The sequence below is a fragment of the Hordeum vulgare genome, chromosome 5H, assembly GCF_904849725.1.
Source record: "Hordeum vulgare subsp. vulgare chromosome 5H, MorexV3_pseudomolecules_assembly, whole genome shotgun sequence".
Taxonomy (NCBI): domain Eukaryota; kingdom Viridiplantae; phylum Streptophyta; class Magnoliopsida; order Poales; family Poaceae; genus Hordeum; species Hordeum vulgare.
Window position 1 is genome coordinate 39,010,027 of NC_058522.1, and position 8,727 is coordinate 39,018,753.

Here is an 8,727-nt window from a genome sequence, read left to right on the forward strand (position 1 = left end):
TAGTAGCACCATCTATAGGATAACATAGAGATTTGTAACGCACACACAGATATGAAAGGTTCAGACTTGTTGACTAAAACCTCTCTCACAAGCAAGACGTGATCAAACCCCAGAACTGTATGAATGTTGGATTCGTTATAATCACATAGTGATGTGAACTAGATTATTGACTCTAGTGCAAGTGGGAGACTGTTGGAAATATGCCCTAGAGGCAATACTAAATTAGTTATTATTATATTTCTTTGTTCATGATAATCGTTTATTATCCATGCTATAATTGTATTGATTGGAAACACAAATACATGTGTGGTACATAGACAAAACAATGTCCCTAGTATGCCTCTAGTTGACTAGTTCGTTGATCAAAGATGGTTGAGGTTTCCTTACCATAGAAAAGTGTTGTCACTTGATAACGGGATCACATCATTAGGAGAATGATGTGACGGACAAGACCCAAACTATAACCGTAGCATATGATCGTGTCAGTTTATTGTTACTGTTTTCTGCATGTCAATGTATCTGTTCCTATGACCATGAGATCATGAAACTCCCGGACACCAGAGGAATACCTTGTGTGTATCAAATGTCGCAACGTTACTGGGTGAATATAAAGGTGCTCTACAAGTATATCCAAAGGTGTCCGTTGGGTTGGCATGGATCAAGACTGGGATTTGTCACTCCGTGTAACGGAGAGGTATCTCGGGGCCCACTCGGTAATACAACATCACAACAAGCCTTGCAAGCAATGTGACTAAGGAGTTAGTTACGGGATCTTGTATTACGGAACAAGTAAAGAGACTTGTTGGTAACGAGATTGAACTAGGTATGGAGATAACGACGATCGAATCTCGGGCAAGTAGCATACTGAAGGACAAAGGGAATAGTATACGGGATTAGATGAATCCTTGACATAGAGGTTCAACAGATAGAGTTGTTCGTAGAATATGTAGGAGCCAATATGGACATCCAGGTCCCGCTGTTGGTTATTGACTGGAGAATGTATCAGGTCATGTTTGCATAGTTCTCGAACCCGCAGGGTCTGCACACTTAAGGTTCGGTGACGTTTCGGTATAGTTGAGTTATATGTGTTGGTGACCGAAGTTTTGTTCGGAGTCTTGGATGAGATCCCGAACGTCATGAGGAGTTCCGGAATGGTCCGGAAACAAAGATTGATATATAGGAAGTTGGTATTTGGATTCGGGAAGGTTTTCGGGCATTACCGGTAGTGTACCAAGAGTGGCGAATGGGTTTCGGGGGCCCACTGGGTGGGCCCACCATGCCCCAAGGGGTCCACGTGGGTTTATTGGATGCACAATAAGGTATAATGGGCTGACAAAGTCATCCAAGGAAAGTCCATGAGGAAAAAGTGGAAAATCCAAAAGAGGTGGGAAAATAAGGAAGGAGTCCTAATCCAAGTGGGATTGGAGGAGGACTCCTCCCTCCTCCACTTTGGCCGACCCAAGGGAGTCTCCCTTTTGGCTCCAAGGCTGCCTCCTCCCTCCTCCTATATATACTACAGGTTTAGGGCTTTTGAGACACAACTTTGCCACGTGCAACCCTAAACCTCTACTTTGTAGTTTTTCCTCTAGATCGGTTTTCTACGGAGCTAGGGCGGAGCCCTGCAGGAATAAGATGACCACCACCACCGGAGCACCGTCACGCTGCTGGGGAACTCATCTACATCCCCGTCTCTCTTGCTAGATCAAGAAGGCAGAGATCGTCGTCGGGATGTACAAGTGTGGAATGCGGAGGTGCCGTCCGTTCGGCACTTGATCGGGACGGATCGTGGAACGGATCGTGAGATGGTTCGCGGGATGAATCGTGGGACGGTTCGTGGGACTGATCGTGAAGACGTACCACTACATCAACTGTGTTTATTGACCACTTCCGCTTAGCGATCTACGAGGGTATGTGGATCCACTCTCCCCTCTCGTAGATGATCATCACCATGGATAGGTATTGCGTGTGCGTTGGAAAATATTTGTTTCCCATGCAACATTCCCCAACACTATAACATATCAAGGATAGATATGATGATCCTTGAGCTATTTGCAATGTTTGACACTGCGAAAGTAGAAATCTAGTAGGAGCATCAATTGTTGATGGTTAGTGAAACCACTAGTTTCAAGAAGGGCAAGGGTAAGAAGGGATACTTCAAGAAACGGCAAACCAGTTGCTGCTCTAGTGAAGAAACCCAAGGTTGAACCCAAACCCGAGACTAAGTGCTTCTGTTATGAGGGAAACGGTCACTGAGGCAGAACTACCCTAGATACTTGGTAGATGAGAAGGCTGGCAAAGTCGACAAAGGTATATTGGATATACCTGATATTGATGTGTACCTTACTAGTACTCCTAGTAGCACCAGGGTATTAGATACCGGTTCAGTTGCTAAGTGTTAGTAACTCAAAATTATAGCTATGGATTAAATGGATACTAGAAGGGTGAGGTGACGATGTGTGTTGGAAGTAATTCTATGGTTGATGTGATCAAACATCGCACGCTCCCTCTACCATCGGGATTAGTGTTAAACCTAAATAATTGTTATTTGGTGTTTGTGTTGAGAATGAGCATGATTAGATCGTGTTTATTGCAATACGATTATTATTTTGAAGATAATAATGGTTATTATATTTTCTTGAATAAATACCTTCAATGGTTTATTGAATCTCGATCATAGTGCTACACATGTTCATAATATTGATGCCAAAAGATACAAAGTAGTAATGATAGTACCACTTACTTGTGGCACTGCCGCTTGAGTGATGTTGGTATAAAATGCATGAAGAAGCTCCATGTTGATGGATCTTTGTACTCACTCATTTTTGAAACGTTTGAGACATGCAAACAATACCTATTGGTATAAACGCATGAAGAAACTCCATGCAGATGGATCGTTTGGACTCACTTGATTTTGAATCACTTGAGACATGCAAATCATACCACATGGGTAAGATGACTGAAGACCTCGTTTTCCAGTGAGATGGAACTAGAAAGTAACTTATTGGAAGTAATACATTTGGATGTATGCAGTCCAATGAGTGCTAAGGCACGCAGTGGATATAGTTATGTTCTTATTTCACAGATGATTTGAGTAGATACTAGTGTATTTGCTTGATGAAACGCACGTCTGAACTATTGAAAGGTTCAAGTAGTTTCAGAGTGAAGTTGAAGATCGACGTGACAAGAGGGTAACATGTCTACGATATGATCATAGAGATGAATATATGAGTTGCGAGTTTGGTACACAATTAAGACAAATGTGAAAATTGTTTCACATCTCATGCCACCTAGAACACCATAGTGTGATGGTGTGTCCGAACGTCATAGCGGCACCCTATTTGATATGGTGCATACTATGATGTCTCTTATCGATTTACCACTATCGTTTATGGGTTATGCATTAGAGACAACTGCATTCACTTTAAATAGGCACCACGTATTTTCGTTGAGATGACACCGTATGAACTATGGTTTGGAGAAACCTAAGCTGTCGTTTCTTAAAAGTTTGGGGCTGCGATGCTTATGTGGAAAAGTTTCAGCATGATAAGCTCAAACCCAAAGCGGATAAATCCATCTTCATAGGACACCCAAAACAGTTGGGTATACCTCCTATCTCAGATCTGGAAGCACAGTGTTTGTTTCTAGAAACGGGTCCTTTCTCGAGGAAAAGTTTCTCTCGAAAGAATTGAGTGGGAGGGTGGTGGAACTTGATGAGGTTAATGAACCGTCACTTCAACCAGTCTGTAGCAGGGCACAGGAAGTTGTTCGTGTGGCGCCTACGCCAATTGAAGTGGAAACTGATGATAGTGATCATTAAGCTTCGGATCAAGTTACTACAAACCTCGTAGGTCGACAAGGTCGCGTACTGCTACAGAGTGGTATGGTAACCCTGTCTTGGAAGTCATGTTGTTGAACAACAATGAACCTACGAGCTATGGAGAAGCGATGGTGGGCCCGGATTCTGGAAAATGGCTCGAGGCCATGAAATCCGAGAGGGGATCCATGTATGAAAACAAAGTGTAGACTTTGGAAGAACTACTTGATTGTCATAAAACTATTAAGTACATATGGATCTTTAAAAGGAAGACAAACGATGATGAAAAGTCACCATTAATAAAGCTCGACTTGTCTCAAAGATGTTTCCGACAAGTTCAAAGAGTTGACTGTGATGAGACTTACTCACTCGTAGCGATGCTAAAAGTCTGTTGGAATTATGTTAGCAGTTGCTGCATTATTTATGAAATATTGCACACAGGATGTCAAAACATTGTTTCCTCGACGATTTCCCTGAGGAAAGGTTGTATGTGATACAACGAGAAGGTTTTGTCGATCCTAAGGATGCTAACAAGTATGAAAGCTCCAGCGATCCTTCTATGGACTAGAGCAAGCATCTCGGAGTTGGAATAAGTACTTTTGATGAGTGATCAAAGCTTTTGGTTTTATACAAAGTTTATGAGAAACTTGTATTTCCAAAAAAGTGAGTGGGAGCACTATAGAATTTCTGATGAGTATATGTGGTTGACATATTGTTGATCGGGAATAATGTAGAATTTCTGGAAAGCATAAAGGTTTGTTTGAAAGGAGTTTTTCAAAGGAAAACCTGGATTGAGCTACTTGAAACATTGAGCACTGAGATCTATGGAGATAGATCAAAACGCTTAATAGAACTTTCAATGAAATGCCTTGACAAGGTTTTGAAGGAGTTCAAAATAGATCGACAAAGAAGGAGTTCTTAGATGTGTTGTAAGGTGTGAATTTGAGTAAGACTCATGTAATGCCCCCAAGAGTGTAACTTGCCTTATTGGAACCTTCTGTATGTGGGTCCATCATGTCAGTGCCATGAGAGTTATATGTATGTGTTATTTCATGTGTGTCACCTTGCCATGTCTCCCTTTGCATTCATGCATCCATTCATCCATGCCTTTGTATTGTTGTTCTTGTGTTCCATGTTGTGGTGTGCCATGTGATGATGTGATGTGAGAGTATGTGAGATGATGTGGTGCAACTCTAGTAGGAAGCAACTATGTGGTTTGCAATAGGTTTCAAAACAACTCCCTTTCTCTATTTATCTCAAGCCAATATTTACTTGCCCCATCCCTATTTCAAAAATGGCCATGATTTAGTATGTTTTGTGGTGGATGTGAAGATGTGAATTTGTTGTTTTGAAAATATGTTTTAAAGGTGCAAATATTCACAACACAGATCAAATAAATTCTGTTTTGTAAATATTTAGTTGCTCCAAATATTTCTTTTCTATTTTATTCAAATGGGTCATAATTCCCTTATGACCAGGGGTATTTTGTTTTATTTTAAACTCCAACAGTTTTGCCTTTGTTTTAATTCTTTTCTCTGTTTGTTTTAATTAGAAAAAATCCTAGAGGTTTTATTCCTCTCTTATCTGGCGCCACCTGGTGGGCTTTCTCCCCCTGCGTGGCCCAAACCCCTTCCTCTCGCGCGCAGCCCATGCCTGTAGATGGCATCTTCTTCCCCCTTCCTCCATCACACTTCTTCAGAGAGACAGAAACAGAGAGATAGCGAGCAGACGCCGTCACGGACGTTGAGGCGCACATCCCTCGCCTCCTCCTCCTCCATATAACCCCCCTTGGCGTCCGTGCAAGCCTAGGGTTCCTCCCCTTGCGCCGCCACCTCTTTCCCATCTCCTCCTCCCTCTTTGTCGACGGCTTCAGGTAAGGGGATCGAGCTCCCCCGCCATGGCCGCAAGCTGAGGAGGTCCTCGCCATCGCGCCCGTACACCTGCGTCCTCTCCAACCCCTCGGCGAGCACGCGGGACCTTCAAGGATCCCGTTCTCACAGCTAGGAGAGGCGGATCGGCAATGCTTCCCCTCCATCAACGGCGACATGCTTCCTCTCCGTCGATCCCCACTGCCGCGTCTTCTTCCTCTACTTCCTCTCCGGCCGATGCGTCGACCTCGTTTAGTGGGTGAGCCCGAACCTCTTTCCCTTCCCCGTAGACAGATCTAGCGCCTAGGAGGTCGTAGCGTGTCGTGCTCTTCTCCCTGTCGCCGGTGCCGCCGTGCATCGTCGAGCCGTTGCTGTAGGCCCTCCCGAGTAGGAATAGTTAGGGAAATGGAACCCTGGGAACCCCTATTCCCTTCCATCGACTAGTCATAGTTTAATTTAGCGTGTAACGCCGGCGAGATCCTTCCCTTGTTCCGGCCACCGTCGGGCACAAGAATACACGAGGGGGTTGTTCAAGAGGGTTTACTCCCCTCCTCTGTTAAGATCCGCGGCAGTAGCAGAGTGGTATGGGCGTTTTGGTGAAGTGGCAAGTCGTGGGTTCGAATCCCCTCGGCGCACCCTTTTGGTTTTGTGGAATTATTTGGCACAGTAGCTGCATGGAGTGACTTACCCTGTTTGCATCCCCTGTTCTGTCAAGCAAGTGGCAAGTAGCAGAGTGGTGTTAGCTGTTGTTGGTCCCCTGCTTGATCCAGGGGGTCTAGGGTTCGATTCCCTCCCCATTCCTTTTATTTTTTTTGTTGCATTTCTTTTCTGTTTTGCACTTTATTGCTTGCTTAGTTGCTGGGGCATGCTAGATCCACTCATGTGGTGTTTTATTTACCTCACTACAGTAGGTGTGCCTAGCTATTTTGCTAGTTTGTGTAGAATGCATGAGTAGGCTTTGTATGTGTGGGTATGTGTGAGCTATATCATGTGTATGTGTGTATTTGCACTAGAGGTTGATGTGTGTATGTTTCTCATGTGCATGTTGATGGACTTATGTACTATCTTGTGCAAGTATGTGGTGTGAGTGTGTGTGTGGGTTCCCCCCCCCCTCCACATACCTTGTGAGTAGTGCATGTGATCTTGGTGTGTGTGTGTCACACACATGCCCAAGACATGTTGTTCCTTGATAAGAACATGTGCAAGTTTATATGTGTAGGTGTAGAGGTGCATGATGTGTGTGTAGTTAGTGGAGTGTTCTAACTAGCATGTGTAGGTGTTTATTATATGTTGTGCTTGATGCATGTGTGTGCGTGTGGTGTGCTTATGCACATGAGAATGAGGTCTACCCCTCATGTGCACCATTGGATATGTGAGTGTGTGCAAGTGCCTGTGTAGATGATGATCTAGTGAGAAGCACATGTGATGATGCACTATTCATCCCTATGTGATTCCATGCGCATCTTCTTCTTAGCTTTGTGTCCAATTGTTCTATGCAAGTGCCTATGTATTATACATATTTTTGGGGTAGAATCATCCCAGGAATCCAATGGTGGAATCAGTTTTGCCTTTGGAACACTTTCTGGGAATGTCATATTTCTGTTTTGTTCAATGTTTGGAGCTTGGTTCCATGAGATGTGGTGAGCCCAAGAGGTTGTTTCCTTGTTGTGGCAATAGAGGGTGACCCCTCTATAGCATGTTGGTTTTGTTTCATGCTTAGGAGATCATATGTGCAAGTTGTGCCTAGTCAAAGTAGGCATGTGGCTGAAAAGTCCAGTTTAGTGAAAATATGAGATTTTCACTAAGTCTCAGAATCTGCTTATATTTTCTTCTCCTGTTGTTGTGCTTGTAGAAGTCCATGTGTTGGGAATCAGCCCTGGCTATCAACTTGAAAGTTGTAGATTTTGTGTTTGTCTAGCTCTCTGTCAATTTTCATTCCATTTGGATTCCTGTAGCTATTGTTTTGGGTGCTGTCAAAATGCTTCAGAGCATAAACAACTTGTGAGAAACTGAGATTTTCATTAAGTCCCTGAAAACTGATATTTTTGACCAAGTTAGCAGCTGTAGAACTTTCTATGTGAAACTCCTTTGTATTATCTTGCTCATGCTTGTAGAGCTTTTGAATAGCTTGTGCCACATATCCTATTTGGCATATTTGGGTGGCTGTAGGTGCTTTGCATGTAGCTCTCAAACTGCTATGATGCTGCTTATGGCAGGTTGTATAGTTTTGATGTTTTGCTGCTTGTGAGTGCATAGTTGATGGTGTGGTGATATTACTTGCACCACCCCATCCCTCCTTGTTTGTTTTGTGATTTGGTAACCTGGGAATACCAGAAGTATGCCATTGGAGTGTGTTGTGTTGGATTTGATTCGTAGGACTCCCTTTCTTGTTTCGTTGATTCCGGTTGATCCGTAGCTCCGTTCGTAACGTTCTTTATATGCTTTTGCAACATTTTCGCGTGACGCATCTGTTCATGTCATCCTCATGCATGTCAAGATAGCTTAGAGTGCAGTCATGTCCAGGAGTTTGTAGTTTCTTCTCATGCATGTGCAAGTGACTAGAATAGAGATGCATGTTCATTTTCATCTCATGCATCATGTGCTTGTTGCATCTTGTTGTGATGTTGTTCATTGGATGCTATTTTTATGCTGGGTAGCACCGGGATCGGAGAACGAGTATGTGGATCTGGGAGAGTACGTGCAGGACAAACAAGAGCAGTTCCAAGCTGAGGACATCACAGGCAAGATGATATGACCTTGATTCCATCTCTAGACTTGTTATGCTAGATTCACGTTTCCTTCGTCATATGATCGCCACCTACCACTGAAATAATTGCCTCCTGATATTGCCATGAAACCTAAACACTTTTCCCCTCCTAGCAAATATTGAATGGCTAAGTAGGCTTGCTCAGCTACTGATGTTAGCGTTGCTAGTTGCAGGTGCAATTGTCTCATGTGATAACATGAGTTTGATATCATTATGTTAATTCTGTTATTTAATTAATGCACCTATATACTTGGTAAATAACGGAAGGCCTAGCCTTT